Below are 20,161 nucleotides of genomic sequence, written 5' to 3'. Positions count from 1 at the left end.
AAGGCTGGATCCAGGTATTCAATATCTTTAAGAATCTATCTCTTTCTCCATATCTCAGTACTGAAATCTTGTGTTAACTTTAGGCTTCTCCTACTCAGTAACCAGATGGCCACAGGCAGCTTAAGGCTTACACTCTTTCAGTGTCAATCTCAGTGAAAAAGGCTTCCTTTCTCCTAATACTTTCGGCAAATACCTCTCGTCCCAGAATAAATCTATGTTCCCTCTGGCTTTGTATGGCCAGTCCTGTTTTCTATGCCCATCCTGTAGAGGTGGGGGTGAGAAGCCACTATGATCTCCACCTTAACTGTTTGGCTGAGAGTAGGAGAGCAGCATGCTCCCAAGAGAAAATGAAGTTCCTTACCAGAAGAAAAGGCACTAGGCAAGGAAGACTTTAAAACATATATCCATTTTAGCAAGAGAAAATAGGCCAAATGATAATAATTGGACCAAACTCATAGCATAGTAAGGTTTTCTCTAATGACCCTCAAATTCAGGAAACCCTGGTGGAGTAGTTGTTAAGAGCTATGGCTGCTAACCAAAAAGGCTGGCAGTTTGAATCCCCCAGGCACTACTTGGAAACTCTATAGGGGAGTTCTACCCTGTCCTATAGGATTGCTATGAGTCGGAATCGACTCGACGGCAATGGGTATCTAACGGGGTATAACACTGATACAGGTCGAATATCTGCATTCATTTTCTTACTCAAGCGCTCCAGTGACCTCCACCTCCTGGTGTCATGCCTTGTCCTACCGTCTGCTCCAACATGGGTTGAACCTAGTGACTTGCTTCTAATCAGTAGAATATGACAAAGGTTATAAGACGTCACTCCTGTGATTTGGTTACAAAAGATTGTTATTTCCATCTTAGTTGCAGATTCTCCTTTTCTGGCTGTCTTTGATGAAGAAATCTGTCATGGTGGAGAGGCCCACACAGCAAAGAACTGAGGGTAATCTTCAACTAACAGCCAGCAAGGAATGAAGGTCCTCAGTCCTATAGCCAGCAGGAAACTGAATGCTGACAACTTCTGAGTGATCTTGGAAGCAGATCTTTCCTTACTTGACTTCTTGGATGAGACCACAGACCCTGGGCTAATACAGTGTTTGCAGCATTGTTGGAGGCTATAAAGCAAAGAGTCCTCTAAACTGTGCCTGGATTCTTGCACCACAGAATCTGAGAGCTTATAATTGTGCATTTTTTTAAGCTTATAAATTTTAGGATAATTTGCTATGGTGCAACGGGTAACTAATACAAGTCCCTACTCTATAGCATGGAGCATGCTGTTGTTGTTAGGTGCCATCAAGTCAGTTCCGACTCATAGCAACCCTATGCACCACAGAATGAAACACTGCCCGGTCCTGTACCATTCTTACAATCATTGTTATGCTTGAGCCCATTGTTGTAGCCACTGTGTCAATCCTTCTCGTTGAGGATCTTCCTCTTTTCCACTGACCCTGTAATTTACCAAGCAAGACGTCCTTCTCCAGGGACTGATCCCTCCTGACAACGTGTCCAAAGTATGTACGATGCAGTCTTGCCATCCTTGCTTCTGAGGAGCATTCTGGTTGTACTTCTTTTTTTTTTTTTGACATATTAAGTTTTTTTTTTTTTTTTAATTTTTATTGTGCTTTAAGTGAAACTTTACAAATCCAGTCAGTCTCTCATACAAAAATTTATATACACCTTGTTATATACTCCTAATTACTCTTCCCCTAATGAGACAGCACACTCCTTCCCTCCACTCTCTGTTTTCATGTCCATTTGGCCAGCTTCTGACCTCCTCTGCCCTCTCATCTCCCCTCCAGACAGGAGATGCCAACATAGTCTCATGTGTCTATGTGATCCAAGAAGCTCACTCTTCACCAGTATCATTTTCTATCCCATTGTCTGGTCCAATCTCTGTCTGAAGAGTTGGCTTTGGAAATGGTTCCTGTCTTGGGCTAACAGAAGGTCAGGGGACCATGACCTCCGGGGTCCTTCTAGTCTCAGTCAGACCATTAAGTCTGGTCTTTTTATGAGAATTTGGGGTCTGCATCCCACTGCTCTCCTGCTCCTTCAGGGGTTCTCTATTGTGTTCCCTGTCAGGGCAGTCATCAGTTGTAGCCAGGCACCATCTAGTTCTTTTGGTCTCAGGCTGGTGTAGTCTCTGGTTTATGTGGTCCTTTCTGTCTGTTGGGCTCATAATTCCCTTGTGTCTTTGGTGTTCTTCATTCTCCTTTGCTCCAAGTGGACTGAGACTTATTGATGCATCTTAGATGGCCACTTGCTAGCGTTTAAGACCCCAGAAGCCACTCTCCAAACTGGGATGCAGAAAGTTTTCTTAATAGATTTTATTATGCCCGTTGACTTAGATGTCCCCTGAAACCACAGTCCCCAACCCCCCCTCCCACCCACTACACTGGCCTTGGAGGCATTCGGTTTATTCAGGAAACTTCTTTGCTTTTAGTTTAGTCCAGTTGTGCTGACCTCACCTGTATTGTGTCATCTTTCCCTTCACCTAAAACAATTCTTATCTGCTATCTAATTTTTCTAATTTTTTTTTATCTAATTAGTGAAAACCACTCCCTCCATTCCTCCCTCCCCCCTCTTGTAACCATCAAAGAATATTTTCTTCTCTGTTTAAACTATTTCTCCAGTCATTATAATAGTGGTCTTATATAATATTGGTCCTTTTGCAACTGACTAATTTTACTCAGCATACTGCCTTCCAGATTCCTCCATGTTATGAAATCTTTCATCATTGTTCTTTATCAATGCATAGTATTCCATTGTGTGAATATACCATAATTTATTTATCCAATCATCCATTGATGGGCATCTTGGTTGCTTCCATCTTTTTGTTATTGTAAACAGTGCTGCAGTGAACATGGGTGTGCATATATCTGTTCCTGTAAAAGGCTCTTAATTCTCTAGGATATATTCCAAGGAGTGGGATTGCTGGATCCTATAAAAAAAAAAAAAAAAAAAAAATTTTTATGGTAATTCTATTTCTAGCTTAAGGAAGTGCCAAATTGATTTCCAAAGTGATTGTATCATTTTACGTTCCCACCAGCACTGTGTAAGTGTTTCAGCCTCTCCACAAGCTCTCCAACATTTATTATTTTGTATTTTTTGGATTAATGCCAGCCTTGTTGGAGTGAGATGGAATCTCATTGTAGTTTTGATCTGCATTTCTCTAATGGCTATGATCGTGAACATTTCCTCATATATCTGTTAGCTACCTGAACGTCTTCTTTAGTGAAGTACCCGTTCATATCCTTTGCCCTTTGCCCATTTTTTAATTGGGTTATTTGTCTTTTTGCAGTTGGGTTTTTGCTGTATCATGTAGATTTTAGGGATCAGGTGCTGATCAGAAATGTCATAGCTAAAAATTTTTCCCAGTCTGTAGGTAATCTTTTTACTCTTTTGGTGAAGTCTTTGGATGAGCATAGGTGTTTGATTTTTAGGAGCTCCCAGTTATCTAGTTTCTCTTCTGCATTGTTAGTAATGTTTTGTATACTGTTTATGCTATATATTTGGACTCCTAGCATTGTCGCTGTTTTTTTTTCCATGATCTTTATCGTTTTAGATTTTATATTTAGGTCTTTGACTCATTTTGAGTTAGTTTTTGTGCATGGTGTGAGGTATGGCTCTTGTTTCATTTTTTTGCAGATGAATATCCAGTTATGCCAACACCATTTGTTAAGCAGACTATCTTTTCCCCATTTAACTGACTTTGGGCCTTTGTCAAATATCAGCTGCTCATATGTGAATGGATTTATGTCTGCATTCTCAATTCTGTTCCATTGGTCTATGTATCTGTTGTTGCACCAGTACCAGGCTGTTTTGACTACTGTGGCGGTATAATAGATTCTAAAATCAGGTAGAGTGAGGCCTCCCACTTTCTTCTTCTTTTTCAGTAATGCTTTACTTATCCAGGGCCTCTTTCCCTTCCATATGAAGTTGGTGATTTGTTTCTCCATCACTTTAAAAAATGTCCTTGGAATTTGAATCGAAATTGCCTTTTGGTGGAATAGACATTTTTACAATGTTAAATCTTCCTATCCGTGAGCAAGGTATGTTTTTCCACTTGTATAGGTCTCTTTTGGTTTCTTGCAGTAGTGTCTTGTAGTTTTGTTTGTAAAGGTCTTTTACTTTGCTGGTAAGATTTATTCCTAATTGTTTTATCTTTTGGAGGGCTACTGTAAATGGTATTGAGTTGGTGATTTCCTCCTTGATGTTCTTTTTGTTGGTGTAGAGGAATCCATCAGATTTTTGTATGTTTATCTTGTATCCTGATACTCTGAAGAACTCTTCTCTTACTTTCAGTAGTTTTCTGGAGGATTCCTTAGGGTTTTCTGTGTATAAGATCATGTCATCTGCAAGTAGAGATAATTTTACTTCTTCCTTACCAATCTGTATGCCCTTATTTCTTTATCTAGCCTAATTGTTCTGGCTAGGACCTCCAGCACATTGTTGAGTAAAAGGGGTGATAAAGACCATCCTTGTCTGGTTCCCGTTCTCAAAGGGAATGCTTACAGACTCCCTCCATTTAGGATGATGTTGGCTGTTGCCTTTGTATAAATACCCTTTATTATGTTGAGGAATTTTCCTTCTATTGCTGTTTTGCTGAGAATTTTTATCATCAATCGGTGTCGAACTTTGTCAAATGACTTTTCTGCATCAATTGATAAAATCACGTGGTTCTTGTCTTTTGTTTTATTTACGTGATGGATTACATTAATTGTTTTTCTAATGTTGAACCATCCCTGCATACCTGGTATGAATCCTACTTGGTCATGGTGAATTCTTTTTTTGATATGTTTTTGAATTCTATTGGCTAGAATTTTGCTGAGGATTTTTGAATCTAAGTTCATGAGGGATATGGGTATGTAATTTTCTTTTTTTGTGGAATCTTTACCTGGTTTTGGTACCAGGGATATGCTGGCTTTATAGAATGAGTTTGGGAGTATTCTGTCCTTTTCTATGCTCTGAAATACCTTTAGTAGTAGCAGTGTTAACTCTTCTCTGAAAGCTTGGTAGAACTCTGCAATGAAGACATCGGGCCAGGGCTTTTTTTTGTTGGGAGTTTTTTGAATTCCTTTTCAATCTCTTGTTATGGGTCTATTTAGTTTTTCTACCTCTGTTTGTGTTGGTTTAGGTAGGTAATGTATTTCTAGGAATTCATTCATTTCTTCTAGGTTTTCAAATTCATTAGAGTACAATTGTTCATAGTAATCTGATATGATTCTTATAATTTCAGTTTGGTCTGTTGTAACATCTCATTTCTTATTTGGGTTATTTACTTTCTCACCTGTTTTTCTTTTGTCAGTTTGGCCAATGGTTTATCAATTTTGTTAATTTTTTCAAAGAACCAATTTTTGGTCTTATTAACTCTTTCAATTGTTTTTCTGTTTTCTATTTCATTTAATTCTGCTCTAGTTTTTATTATTTGCTTTCTTCTGGTACCTGAGGGTTTCTTTTGTTGCTCTCTTTGTATTTGTTCAAGTTGTAGGGATAATTCTTTGATTTTAGCCCTTTCTTCTTTTTGTTTGTATGCCTTTATGGATATAAATTTTCCTCTGAGCACTGCTTTCGCTGTGTCCCAAAGATTCTGATAAGAAGTGTTTTCATTCTCACTGGATTCTATAGATTTCTTTATTCCATCCTTAATGTGTTCTATGACCCAGTCATTTTAGAGCAGGGTATTGTTCAGTTCCCAAGTGTTTGATTTCTTTTCCCTGCTTTTTCTGTTATTGATTTCTACTTTTATGGCCTTATGGTCAGAGAAGATGATTTGTAATATTTCAATGTTTTGGATTCTACTAAGGCATACTTTATGACCTAATGTGTGGACTATTCTAGAGTATGTCCCATGTGCACTAGAAAAGAATGTATACTTGGTTGTTGTTTGGTGGAGTGTTCTGTATGTGTCTATGAGGTCAAGTTGGTTGACTGTGGCATTTAAATCTTCTGTGCCTTTATTGAGCTTCTTTCTGGACGTTCTGTCCTTGACCAAAAGTGGTGTGTTGAACTCTCCTACAATAATTGTGGTGCTGTCTATCTCACTTTTCAATGCTGTTAGCGTTTGTTTTATGTATCTTGCAGCCCTGTCATTGGGTGCATAAATAATTAATATAGTTATATTCTCCTGATATATTTTTCCCTTAATCATTATACAGTGTCCCTCCTTATCCTTTGTTGTGGATTTAACTTTAAATCTATTTTGTCAGAAATTAATATTGCCACTCCTGCTTCTTTTTGATTGTTGTTTGCTTATATAGTTTTTCCATCCTTTGAGTTTTAGTTTGTGTCTCTAAGTCTAAGGTGTGTCTCTTGTAGGCAGCATATAGATGGATCGTGTTTTTTTAATGCATTCTCCCAGTCTCTGTCTCTTTATTGGTGCCTTTAGTCCATTACATTCAGCATAATCATAGGTAGGTATGAATTCAGTGCTGTCATTTTGATGTCTTTTTTTGTGTGTTGTTGACAGTTTCTTTTTCCCACTTAATTTTCTCTGCTGAGTAATTTATCTTTATATGTTGTCTTTTCCTCTTATTCGTTGTTGTTGATTTTGTTTCTGCTGAGTCTCTATTTTTTCTTTTATTTTGATGAGTAAGATAGTTAGTCTCCTTTGTGGTTACCTTAATATTTACCCCTATTTTTCTAAGTTTAAACCTAACTTTTATTTCTTTATATTGCCTTGTCTTCCTCGTCGTATGAAAGATCTATGACTACATTTCTTAGTCCCTTTTTATTTTTTTTTATGTTGTCTACTTTTACATGATAACATCACTGTTTCTCTGTTGTGAGCAGTTTTCTATCTTGATTTATTTTTGTGATTTCCCTGTCTGGGTTGACATCTGATTGCTCTGTCCAGTGTTCTAGTCTTGGGTTGATTCCTAATATTATTGGTCTTCTAACCAAAGAACTCCCTTTAGTATTTCTTGTAGTTTTGCTTTGGTTTTTACGATTTCCCTAAACTTTTGTTTATCTGGAAATGTCCTAATTTCATTTTCCCTTTCATATTTAAGGGACAGTTTTGCTGTACATATGATTCTTGGCTGGCAGTTTTTTTTCTTGCAATGCTTTATATATGTCATCCCATTGCCTTCTTGCCTGAGTGGTTTCTGCCGAATAGTTCGAGCTTATTCTTATTGACTTTCCTTTGTTGGTGACTTTTTCTTATTTCTACCTCTTCTTAAAATTCTCTATCTTTGGTTTTGGCAAGCTTGATTATAATATGTCTTGGTGACTTTCTTTTAGAATCTACCTTATGTGGAGCTTCATGAGCATCTTGGGTAGATATCTTCTCATCTTTCACGATATCAGGGAAGTTTTCTGCCAACAAATCTTCAACAATTCACTCTGTACTTCCTGTTGTCCCTCCCTGTTACGGTAATCAATCACTCGTAGGTTATTTCTCTTTTGATAGAGTCCCGCATGATTCTTAAGGTTTCTTCATTTTTTAAAATTCTTTTATCTGATTTTTCTTCAAATATTTTGGTGCCAAGTGCTTTATCTTCAAGCTCACCAATTCTGCCTTCCACTTGCTCAATCCTGCTCCTCTGACTTTCTATTGAGTTGTCTAATTCTGTAATTTTATTGTTAGTCTTCTGAATTTCTGATTGCTGTCTCTCTATGGATTCTTGCAGCTTATTAATTTTTTTCATTATATTCTTGAATATCCTTTTTAATTTCTTCAACTACTTTATCTGTGTGTTTCTTGGCTTGTTCTGTGTATTGCCTGATCTCTTTCCTAATTTTATTCCTGATATCTTGAAGAGTTCTGTATATTAATCTTTTGAATTCTGCATCCAGTAATTACAGGAATGCACCTTCATCCAGAAGGTCCATTGATTCTTTGTTTTGAGAGCTTGGTCTGCTTCTTTATGTGACTTGATATTGACTGTTGTCTCCGAGCCATCTATAAGTTATTGTATTAGTTTATTTTATGTTTGCTTACTGTACCCTAGCTTCTTGCTTTGTTTTGTTTTGATATGCCCAAATATGTCGCTTGAGTGAGCTAGCTTGATTATTTTTGCCTTTGAAGCTCTGACATCCTGTCACCAGATGGCTAGAGCTGTTACCAGGTATATCAGTCTAGGAGTCCCTTCACTTTTCTTACATGAATTCAGCTCAGGTGTCCAGGTAGCTGATCATCAAGTGTGTGGTACAGACTCTGTCTTACAGTCTTAGAGGGGCAGTGGTGATTGGTTTAGGTACTGGTATCTGGTTGCAGCAGGGTATCACACTCTGAAAAAGGCAGGGTCTGAGGACTGTCCCCTGAATGTCTGTGAGGAAAGCACATCCCTCTTCCCTAGATTGTACAGGTGGGTGGTTCTGCATTCAACCCTGGGCACCCAACACTTTTGTTTGTAAGGACTGGGAGGTACCAGTTATCCTTGGACCCCTGTTGCAGGTGGCTGGGTGACCTGAGTGAAGCCACCAGTCCTCCACCAGTGGAGCCCCTGATGTGGGTAGGTTAGGACCCTATTTAATAGGCAAAATGGTGTCAAACATCAAACACCCACCTCTCCACCACCCAGCTGAAACAGTTGCAGTCTGAGAACAAGGGCCTATCCTCCTGAAATAGGCCCACATGGGTCCATGCAGGAGGAAAGGTATTCAAAGTCAACGGACCGTTTATGCCTGGACAGGAGCTGCTTCTGTCCTGAGCTCCCCCAGTTAGTGCTGCTGGCAAATTATCTTTTCCCCCAATCGCAATTTTTTTCCTTCTCCAAGGCCGGGAGGATGGCTGTAGGTGCTCAACAGTGCCTATCTCAGGCCCAGGGAATTCAGCCATTGAAGCCAGCTTGGGTGTGGCAAGGAGCCACTTCTTTCCTGAGCTTCCCCAGTTAGTGAGCTGGCAAATTATCTTTTCCCCCAATTGTGAATTTATTCCTATGCCAAGGCTGGGAGGATGGCTATGGGTGCTCACCACGGCCTACCTCAGGCCCAGGGAAATCGACAGCCACCTAAGCCAGCTTGAGGGCTGGGGGTGTGGTAAAATATACACGAGCACTTAGCTTTTGCTGAGAGTGCTGTTCTTCTCTGGTTCCGGAGGAGTTAGTAGGCTGTGCACCTGGCTGCTTCTCCCTTAGGAAACTACAGCCGAATGCTAGTACCAGCCCGCCACCTCCGCTCCCAGGAATGGTGCCTGAGGGATCCTGGGTATTCAGGTTCGGTAACTGCTCTCCACTTCTGAACTGTCTCTCTGTCCCGCTGCCGCTCAGTTTGTTTTCTAAATTTGTGTTTGATGTTCAGGGCTCCTAGCTTGTCATAAATATGTCGTTTCACTTGTGTTTTTGGGTCTTTGTTGTAAGAGGGACCACAGGAAGCTTCTGGCTATTCCGCTTTCTTGGCTCTGCCTCCTTCTGGTTATACTTCTTCCAAGACAGATTTGTTCATTCTTTTGGTTGTCCGTAGTATATTCGATATTCTTCACCAGCATCACAATTCCAAGGCATCAGTCCTTCTTCGGTCTTCTTTATTCATTGTCCAGTGCTCACACGCGTATGATATGATTGAAAATACCATGGCTTAGGTCAGGTGCACCTTAGTCTTAAGGGTGAGATCTCCGCTAATCAACACTTTAAAGAGGTCTTTTGCAGCAGATTTGCCCAGTGCAATGCATCTTTTGATTTCATGACTACTGCTCCCATGGGTGTTGATTGTGGATCCAAGTAAAATGAAATCCTTGACAACTTCAATCTTTTCTCCATTTATTACTGATGTGGCTTATTGGTCCAGTTGTGAGAATTTTTGTTTTCTTTATGTTGAGGTGCAATCCATACTGAAGGCTGTGGTCTTTTATCTTCATTAGTAATTGCCTCAAGTCCTCTTTACTTTCAGCAACCAAGGTTGTGCCATCTGCATAACACAGGTTGTTAATGAGTCTTCGTCCAATCCTGACGCCATGTTCTTCTTCATATAGTCCAGCTTCTCATATTATTTGCTCAGCATACAGATTGAATGGGTGTGGTGAAAGGATACAACTCTGATGCACACCTTTCCTGACTTTAAAAGACTCAGTATTCCCTTGTTCTGTCCAAACAGCTGCCTCTTGGATCTATGTACAGGTTCCTCATGAGCACAATTAAGTGTTCTGGAATTCCCATTCTTTGCAATGTTATCCATAATTTGTTATGATCCACGCGGTCCTATGCCTTTGCATAGTCAATAAAACACAGGTAAACATCTTTCTGGTATTCTCTGCTTTCATCTAGGATCCATCTGACATCAGCAATGATATCCCTGGTTCCATGTCCTCCTCTGAATCCTGTCTGAATTTCTGGCATTTCCATGTTGATATAGTGCTGAGGCTACTTTTGAATGATCTTCAGCAAAATTTTGCTTGCACGTGATATTAATGATATTGTCTGATAATTTTCACATTCAGTTGGGTCACCTTTCTTGGGAATAGGGATAAATATGGATTTCTTCCAGTCAGTTGGCCAGGTAGCTATCTTCCAAATTTCTTGGCATAGACGAGTGAGCACTTCCAGTGCTGCAGCCGTTTGTTGAAACATCTCAATTCACATTTTGTGAATTTCTGGAGTCTTGTTTTTCACCAATGCCTTCAGTGCAGCTTGGACTTTTTCCTTCAGTAGTATTGGTTCCTGATCATATGCTATCTCTTGAAATGGCTGAATGTTGGCTAATTATTTTTGGTGTAATGACTCTGTGTATTCCTTCCATCTTGTTTTGATGCTTCCTGTGTCGTTTAATATTTTCCCCATAGAATCCTTCACTATTGCAACTTGAGGGTTGAATTTTTTCTTCAGTTCTTTCAGCTTGAGGAAAGCCAAGGATTTTCTTCCCTTTTGGTTTTCTGTCTTCAACTCTTTGTACACATCATTATAATAGTTTATTTTGTCTTCTTGAGCTGTCCTTTGAAATCTTCTGTTCAGTTCTTTTACTTCATCATTTCTTCTTTTTGCTTTAGTGGCTCCATTTGAGAGCAAGTTTCAGAGTCTCCTCTGACACCCGTCATGGTCTTTTCTTGCTTTTGTGTCTTTTCAGTGATCTCTTGCTGTCTTCATGTATGATGTCCTTGATGTCATTCCATAACTCGTCTGGTCTTTGGTCATTAGTTGTCAACACATCAAATCTATTCTTGAGATGGTCTCTAAATTCAGGTAGGATATACTCAAGGTCATACTTTGGCTTTCATGGACTTGCTCTGATTTGTTTCAATTTCAGCTTGAACTTGCATATGAGCAATTGATGGCCTGTTCCACAGTAGGGCCCTGGCCTTGTTCTGACTCATGATATTGAGCTTTTCTATCATCTCTTTCCACAGACGTAGTCATTTTGATTCCTGTGTATCCCATCTGGCGAGGTCCGTGTGTATAGTCACCGTTTATGTTGGTGAAAAAAGTTATTTGCAATGAAGAAGTTGTTGGTCTTGCAAAATTCTATCATTTGATTTCTGGCATTGCTTCTGTTACCAAGGCTGTGTTTTCCAACTACTGATCCTTCTTTGTTTCCAACTTTCAAATTCCAATCAACAGTAATTATCAATGCATCCTGATTGCATGTTTGATCAATTTCAGACTGCAGAAACTGGTAAAAATCTTCAGTTTCTTCATCTAGCAGTTGGTGCATAAACCTTGAATAATAGTTGTATTAACTGGTCTGTATGGAATATATCCTATCACTGACAGCCTCGTATTTCATGATAGATCTTGAAATGTTCTTTCTGACAATAAAGGCAATGCCATTCTCCTTCAAGTTTCATTCCCAGTATAGTAGATCACATGATTATCTGATTCAGAATGACCAATACCAGTCCATTTCAGCTCACTAATGCCTAGGATTGGAAACCCTGGTGGCATAGTGGTTCAGAGCTATGATGCTAACCAAAAGTTCAGCATTTCAAATCCACCAGGCACTCCTTGGAAACTCTATGGGGCAGTTCTACTCTATTCTATAGGGTTGCTATGAGTCAGAATCGACTCAACAGCAACGGGTTGGTTTGGTTGGTAATGCCTAGGATATCAATGTTTGTGTGTTCCATTTCATTTTAGTTGATTTCCAATTTCATACTTCGTTCATTCCAGGTTCTGATTATTAATGGAGTTTGCAGCTGTTTCTTCTCATTTTGAGTAGTGCCACATCAGCAAATGAAGGTCCTGAGAGCTAGACTCCCTCCATCCACGTCATCAAGGTTGACTCTACTTTGAGGAGGCTGCTCTTCCCCAGTCATCTTTGGAATGCATTCCAACCTGGGGGAGCTCATCTTCCAGCACTATATCAGACAGTGTTCCACTGCTATTTATAGGTTTTTCACTGGCTGATTTTTTTCAGAAGTAGACTTCTGGGTCCTTCCTCCTAGTCTGTCTTTGCGTGGAAGTTCAGCTGAAAGCTGTCTCCCATGGGTGACCCTGCTGGTATTTGAATACCAGTGGCATAGCTTCCAGCATCACAGCAACACCCAAGCCCCAAAAGTAGGATAAACTGACAGACACGTGGGGATGTGGCATGCTAAGAAATATTTAATCTGCTGGGGATTCTCAAGAAAGATATTTTCAGTAAGTATGAGAGATGTAAGCAAAGAGTACTTTGGGTACAGGTAATATAAAAGGAGAGTTAAGGCTTTCTGGAAAAGAAGAGAGTTAATGGAGAAAAATGAGAGTGAAACAGATGATAAAAACCGGGAGGTGCCTTTGACGCAAAGGGAAAGGGTTGAGTAACTATAAAATACATTTTTGAAGCTTCTATGTTACCTCTTGGAAACCCTGCTGGCATAGTGGTTAAGTGCTATGGCTGCTAACCATGAGATTGGCAGTTCGAATCTGCCAGGCGCTTCCTGGAAACTCTATTGGGCAGTTCTACTCTGTCCTATAGGGTCAGTATGAGTCGGAATCGACTCAACGGCAGTGAGTTTGGTTTTTTTGGTTTACGTTACCTCTTGAGTCGGAATCAACTCTGTGGCAGTGGGTTTGGTTTTTTGGTTTTATGTTACCTCTTGATGGGCACAGAGAGTATATGAGAGGGGAGTGCTTGGAGATAAGTCTGCAGAGATTTGAAAGAATAAGATGAAAAAGTATTTCATGAGCCCTTACGTGTACTAAGTTTTTGAGAACTGGGGAGATACAAAGGTGGCCATGATTTTTTTTATGACTTTAAGGAGGAAGGAAAGATACCAAGAGATGAACATTCAGGAGTGTTCTAGTGACTAAAGTTAAATTAGTGGAACAAATGGATCACATATAGAAAGTTCGTGGGATGGGATTCGAGGTGAGTAGGTGCAGTGACCTGGCCTAGGAATAATCTGTCACCCTACTATGGGGCATGAGTATGCAAACTTGGATTGTCACTAAATTTCAACAATTTCATTGATGCAACAGCTTTTTGTTTGGCTATGAATACCTAGAGTCTGCATTGCTTCCTCCCCAGCCCAGCAAGAATCTTCATCTTGCATCTTGTCTGCTCATATTAATAGTTAAAAAAAAAACCACATTTATTAATTTTTTACGTGCCAGTCCCTACACTAAGCACTGTGAATGGAGTACCTACCTTCATATCTCATTTCAGTCCCATGAAGTAGGTTCTCAATTGATGAGGAAACTGAGGCTAGTAGAGGTGAAGTCACTTCCCTAGGGTTGTATCTTGTAAGGGTTAGACCTGGGATTTGACCCAAGAAGTCTGCTCCAAATTCAGTGCACTCATCCTCCAAATCACACTGCCTCCGAGGGAGTACACTGTTGTTGTAAGTTGCTGTTGAGTCAGTTTTGACTCATGGCAACCCAAGTGTGCAGGGTAGAACTGCCTCACAGGATTTTCAAAGCTGTGATCTTTCATGAGCAGATTGTCAGAACAAACTTCTGAGGCACCTCTGGGTGGGTTTGAACTGCCAGCCTTTCGGATAGTAGTCAGTCCAGTGCTTAACCATTTGCACCACCCAGGGACTCCTCAAAGTAATACAGCCCTTGCAATTTTGCTGTCCTCTGAGAAAGGAGAAATAATGATTCTTCTGGCAGCGAGGAAACTACCTTGAGCTACATTAAGCATGTCCTTGATAGGCTTCCCTGTAAATCCTAGGTTTGACTATTACCATTGTTTACAACAACCTGAGATAACTCACCCATGCAATACATGTAGGAGTGACTCAATCTGATACCACAGCTTGACCTGATTTTCCAGCAGCTTAACAAGGCTTGAGAGAAGACACCACCATGAGAGTGAAGACTGCATGTAGGTCACATTTTCCCAGAGGTGAATGGGGACAATGGGAATAAAAGATGCCTGTCAGACACATCAACATTTGTGCTTGCTGTAGATATTAACACACTGTCCTGAAGAAGTCACCTGCAGTCCTTCTTTACCCTTTAACAAAAAAAAACTGCAAATTTTGTAAAATACAAAACCCTGAATGACTTTACTTGATGTAATTCATTATTTTGGATACCTTATCTTGCTTATTTTTCTCGATGATGAAAGAGGAGTGTAAGCTCATGTTTTAGTCTGCACTTACCACAGTCTCCTCCAACCGAAAAACTTCACAGGGGGAGGAGGAGAGCAGGGAGAACAAGGAAGATAGCTGTGTACTGTACCCTGAATTCTTATGTGTGATGTCCCTTCTCTTAATGAGGTCGGCTCTTTCTACTTAATATACTTCTGACGGTATTGAACTAGTAATAAATCCATTCCATTTTTCATGTCACAAATATTTGACCAGAAAAGGAAAAAAAAAAAAGGATTTAATCACAAAGCAGCTAAAGTCAAATTCATAAATAATAATGTTTTAAAAGGTTAGCCATTCCTATTCCACACAAATGGCAAATCCTTGCATTATTCATATCTGAGTTGACCTTGTGTGATTCTTAAATTTTCCTCTGATCTGCTTAAAAAGGTAGTTGGTTCTTCTGGGAATCTGTGCCATGTGGTGTTATTTTTTGAAAGATAGACTCAAATCATATGTCAATTGATTTTCCCTACTTACCCTACTAATGGTCCTTAGGCGTGCTATGTAAGCAAATTTATACCTCTCTCATGATACTACTGGAAAAAAGAAGATTGGCGATTCAGATTTAAACTCTGAGATGATAAGCCTAGGAAAAGAAAAAAAAAAAGGAAAATTCCTCAATTCCATAACTATAATTACTGGTCTAAATTCTACATTTAAATTTACAGGCTCAGCAGCTTTTGTTGATTTTGGAGTGGGAGGGGAACACAAATATTTAAACCACTGAAAACAACTCCCATTCTCTTCATTCCAGGCTACCTCAAGTTGGTGAAAGAGATGGAACAACAAAAGCAAAAATGTGTGGGAATCTGGAAAAAGGCAGTGAGGTGAGCAACTATGGAAATGAATGAACTGTTTAGTGATGGTTAGAGTTAAATAAAAAGTAGCTGAAAATGTGAAATCTGGTGTCTTAACAGAAGAGTATGGAAATAAGTGACAAAAGACATGAGCTTTTAGCTGGATTCTGATATGTGCTAGCTGTGTGACCTGGGCTTCAGTTTCCTCATTTATTTAAAACAGCTATTAAAAGTGAGGAATTATCCTACCTGTCATGCTCACCTTACTTGATAAGAGCCAGATGAAATTAAGAGTGAAGTGCCTTGTTTACTCTAACTCATGGAATGTCATTGGTACTGAGCATTGTTATGGATTGAGCCATGTTCTGCAAAAAGATATGTTGAAGTCCTAACCCTTGGTGCCTGTGAATATGACCTTGTTTGGAAATAGGGTCTTTGAAGATGTTATTGGTTAAGTTAACACGAGGTCACATTGAAGTAGGTAGGCCCTAATCCAATGTGAGTTGTGTTCCTATAAAAGAGGAGAAGAGACACAGAGACAGACATAGAGGGGAAGGTCATGTAAAGGTGGAGGCAAGATTGCAGTGATGCATCCATCCGCTAGTACAGGAATATCAAAGGTTGCCTGGAACCACCAGAAGCTAGGAAGAGGCAAGGGAGGATCTTACCCTAGAGCCTTCAGAGAGAGCACGGCCATGTTGACATATTGTATTCACACTTCCAGCCTCCAAAGCTGTGAGACAATACGTTTCTATTGCTTTAAGTCATCCATTTTGTGGCAACTGGGAAACTAATACAAGTGTTTAAAGACAACTAACTGTTTAGGCAGATAAAATGCCTGGGGCATAATGACCTGCACAAGGTTTGGGAGCAGGGATAACCAGATATGTGGGAGGGGCATTTGAAGATAATAGACCAGAGATAGAAAGCTCAAAATTCTATAGGGACTAGGGTCACAAAACAACATTGTGAAGCAGGACAGATGGGGGCTGTGGAAGTCACACGACCTGCTTCAAGGTAGGAGGGAGTTCCTCAGCCTCAACATTTTTCTACCATACAAGAATCCTAGTGATAATTTCTAGATGTTGCAATTATTCACAGATTTTCATGTGATATCTACTGATTTTAAAAATTAAAATTACAAGATGGGAGTTGAAGATTACTCGTGGATGAACAAGGGGCATAAACTGGTCATGAACTGCCTGTTCTATAAAGCAGGGTTAATTAATATTTGAGCAGAAAATGAGACACTCACTTTAAGCATATATTTGCCTCTGCCCAATATATGTGTATGTGTGTGTGTATATACATATATATATATATCCTGTGTTTCACATAATATATTGCATCAAAAACAATTACACAACAATAACAACAGCAACAATAACAAAATAAGTCTGCTTGGCATCTGTTTAACGTCTGTTCTGTACACGAGCCCTCCTCAGCACACATCCTTCTCTTGTCCATGCTTCTTTTGCTTTTGCATGTTCAACTGCTAAGTATTTCCTGGACACAACTGACTTGTCACAATTCTTTGATTTCTCAAATGCTATTTTTTTCTACATAAACCTCTCTTCTGATTTTTCCATAACAGAGGTGAGAATTTTTCTTTAAAATCCAACTCAGATGAAACTGCCTCACCCATTTTCTGAACTTCTGGTATTTATTGTGTTCTGTGTTTCCATAGTTCTTCGCTCATATTTCCTTAAGAGCATTTACTAAGTTGAGTGAAATGTAAAACATGATTTTTCCCAATAGACTGTGAGCTTCTTACAGTTAGGGACTGGATTTTTCCACTCTACAATTCCGGCACATAAAGTGGCAATTGAAATATCATGGGTTCTCCGGAAATATTTGTAGAAAGAATAAATGATAGCCTTCCATTTTCACCAAAGTTGTAGAAAGCTGAAAAGAGTATTTCTTGGCCCACTTTAATAACAAACTAAAGCTGGATAAAATACAAAATCATAACTTTTCTTGACTCTAGGAAGATCAGGGGTTACAGGACAACCATGCAGCCTAAAATCCAAGGAAAAATGAGCCCTTCTAAGAAGAGGTAGAATGCAAGCACATGTTCATTTGTAGCAAAATATTGGAGTAAAAAAATATTGAGCATCATGCAAGTGGGTAATAAGAGTTTAGGCAAAAAATTTTAACAAACTGCTAAATGTCTAACGTGGGTTACTGTAAGAGTAGACAACCTGTGGGATCCAAAACTAATGGAAACACTATTATTTACCTAACTCTCTAGTGTTCTAAGGAGCCCTGGTGGAGCAGTGATTAAGAGCTCAGCTGTAAATCAAAAGTTCAGCAGTTCAAATCCACCAGCCTCTTCTTGGGACCCCTATGGGCAGTTCTACACTGTCCTATAGGGCCTTTAAGAGTCAGAATTGACTTGATGGCAATGGGTTTTTTTTTTTTTTAAATACTGTTCTAAGCACAAAGTACTTCATTTATTATTGAATGATACACTATAAAGCAAGGGAAAAAAATACTGTCAAGTAATTAATAGGACCAGGTACAGAGATAACCCAGATTTTGAAACTATCAGACAAGTAATTAAAAATAACAGTAACTAGTACGTTAAACTTCCTAGATAAGAAGTTGAACAATATGCATAAACACATGGGGGATTTCTAAAAGACATGGAAATACAATCACATGTCAAATAAAAATGCTAGGAAACAAACAAACAAAACTGAAAACAGAAATGAGAATTTCCTATGATAGGTTTATCAGTAAACTCAACGTGGCCAGAGGGGAAACGTCAATGGACCTAAAGATAGATCAGCAGGGAAATTACCTACACTGAAACACCAAGAGGGAAAAAAAGAAAAACAAACTAAAAAGCACAGAGCATATGAGAGCTGTGGGAAAATTTCAAAAGCTCTAACAAATATAGACTGAAATTCCAGAAGGCGAATCAAGAGAAAATGAGGGAGAGTATTATTTTCCCAAAAGAATGAAATACATCAAATCACAGATCTAAGAGGCTCAGATTACATAAAGCAAAATAACATCAAGAAAAGAAAAACACAACAAATCAGACAAACAAACAAACAAAAAACACCTAGATACATCGCAGACAAAGAGAAAAAACTGAAGGCAGCTAGGGAAAAAAAGATACGTTACATACAGATAAGCAAATTGATGAATATAGCAGACTTCTAAACAGAAACTATGAGAGAAAGGAAACAGTGGAATGACTTCTGAAAATACTGAGGAAAGAGCAAACAAAAAGCTAACCCAGAAGTTCATACCCGGTGAAAATATCTTTCAAAAATGAAGATGAAATACTTTTTTTCCAAGCACACAAAATCTGAGAAAAATCACTATTTCTAAGTTATACTAAATGTTAAAAGAATTTCTTCAGGCAGAAGGCATATGATACAAGACACAAACCAGGACTACACAAAGTAATAAAGATTTCCAGAAATTGATATAATTAAGATAAATAGGAAAGATATTTTTTCTAATTTTTAATTGTTTTAGAAGATAATTTATTAAAGCAAAAATAGTAGCAATGCATTGTGGATTCATAACATCTATAAAAATAAAATGTATGATAATGATAGTAAAACAGATAAGAAAGAGAATTTAGAACTATACCGTTATAAGGGTTTTACATCACACTTGAAATTTTATAACATTATTTGAAGATACAGTATGATAAATTAAAAATGTGTATTGTAAACCTTAGGGCAGAGTTTCTCAACCTTGGCATTATTGACATTTTGTACCAGTGGGGGGCTTCTCTGTGCATCTACCTACTAAATGCCAGCTGCATGCCACCAGTTGTGACAACCAAAAATGTCTGTAGGCATTTGAAGGCATAATTGCCCCTGTTGACAAATAGTTCCTTAAGGCAACCAGTATAACAACATAAAAAAGGTATAAATAATAAGCCAGCATTATAGACAAACAGGAATAAAAAGAATATTCAATTAAATAAAAAGTGGAGGAAAAAGAGAAAAAAAGAAACAAAAGACATATGGAACAGCTAGTAAGATTAGATGTTTCAACTCAATCTGATAGATACTAAAAGGATAAAGGGACAAATACCATAATTTTGGTTTTAAAATTCACAATTCTTACCTGGTAATTGATAGTAGAAGTAGACAGAAAACCAGCAGAGATATAGAAGTTCTGAACAACAGTATAAACCAACTTGACCTTATGACAATTTAACAATAGCAGAATGCATATTTTTCAAGTGCACATGGAACATTCACCAAGTTAAACTATATTCTAGATCATAAAACAAACCTCAACCAATTTAAACAAATTGAAACCATATAAAGTATATCCTCTGGTCAAAATGAGATTAAATAGAAACCAATAATAGAAAGATACCTTGAAAAATCCCCAAATATTTGGAGATGTTAAAACACAGTTATAAATAATCTGTTTATCAAAGAGGAAATCATAAGGAAATTGGAAAATATTTTTGAATGAATAGCTCAAAAAGGAAATTAGAAAGAATTTTGGACTGAGTGAAAATGAAAACACAGCATATCTAAATATGTAAAACATAGCTAAAAAGTGCTTAAAGGGAGATTTATATCACCAAATGTTTATATTGGAAAAGAAGATACCAAATTTATTACCTGAACTTCACAAAGAACAAATTTAACCAATGCAAGCAGAAGGAAGTAATAAAGAGCAGGAATAAATGAAACTGAAAACAGGAAAAAATAAATAGAAGGAATGGATGAACCTAAAAGATAGTTCTTTGGGAAGATAAAAAAAAGAAAAAGAAAAAAGAGAGAGCGAGAGAAAAAGAAAAACCTCTAGCAGACAGTTCAAGAAAAGGGAAGAAACAAATTAACTGTACCAGGAATGAAAGAAAGGACATCATGATAGTTTCTACAAATACTTAAGATAACAAAATAATATTAAGAAAAACTTTATGCTC

The sequence above is a fragment of the Loxodonta africana genome, chromosome 14, assembly GCF_030014295.1.
Source record: "Loxodonta africana isolate mLoxAfr1 chromosome 14, mLoxAfr1.hap2, whole genome shotgun sequence".
NCBI lineage: Eukaryota > Metazoa > Chordata > Mammalia > Proboscidea > Elephantidae > Loxodonta > Loxodonta africana.
The sequence above is the reverse complement of the archived record's forward strand: the minus strand, read 5'-3'. Positions refer to the sequence as shown.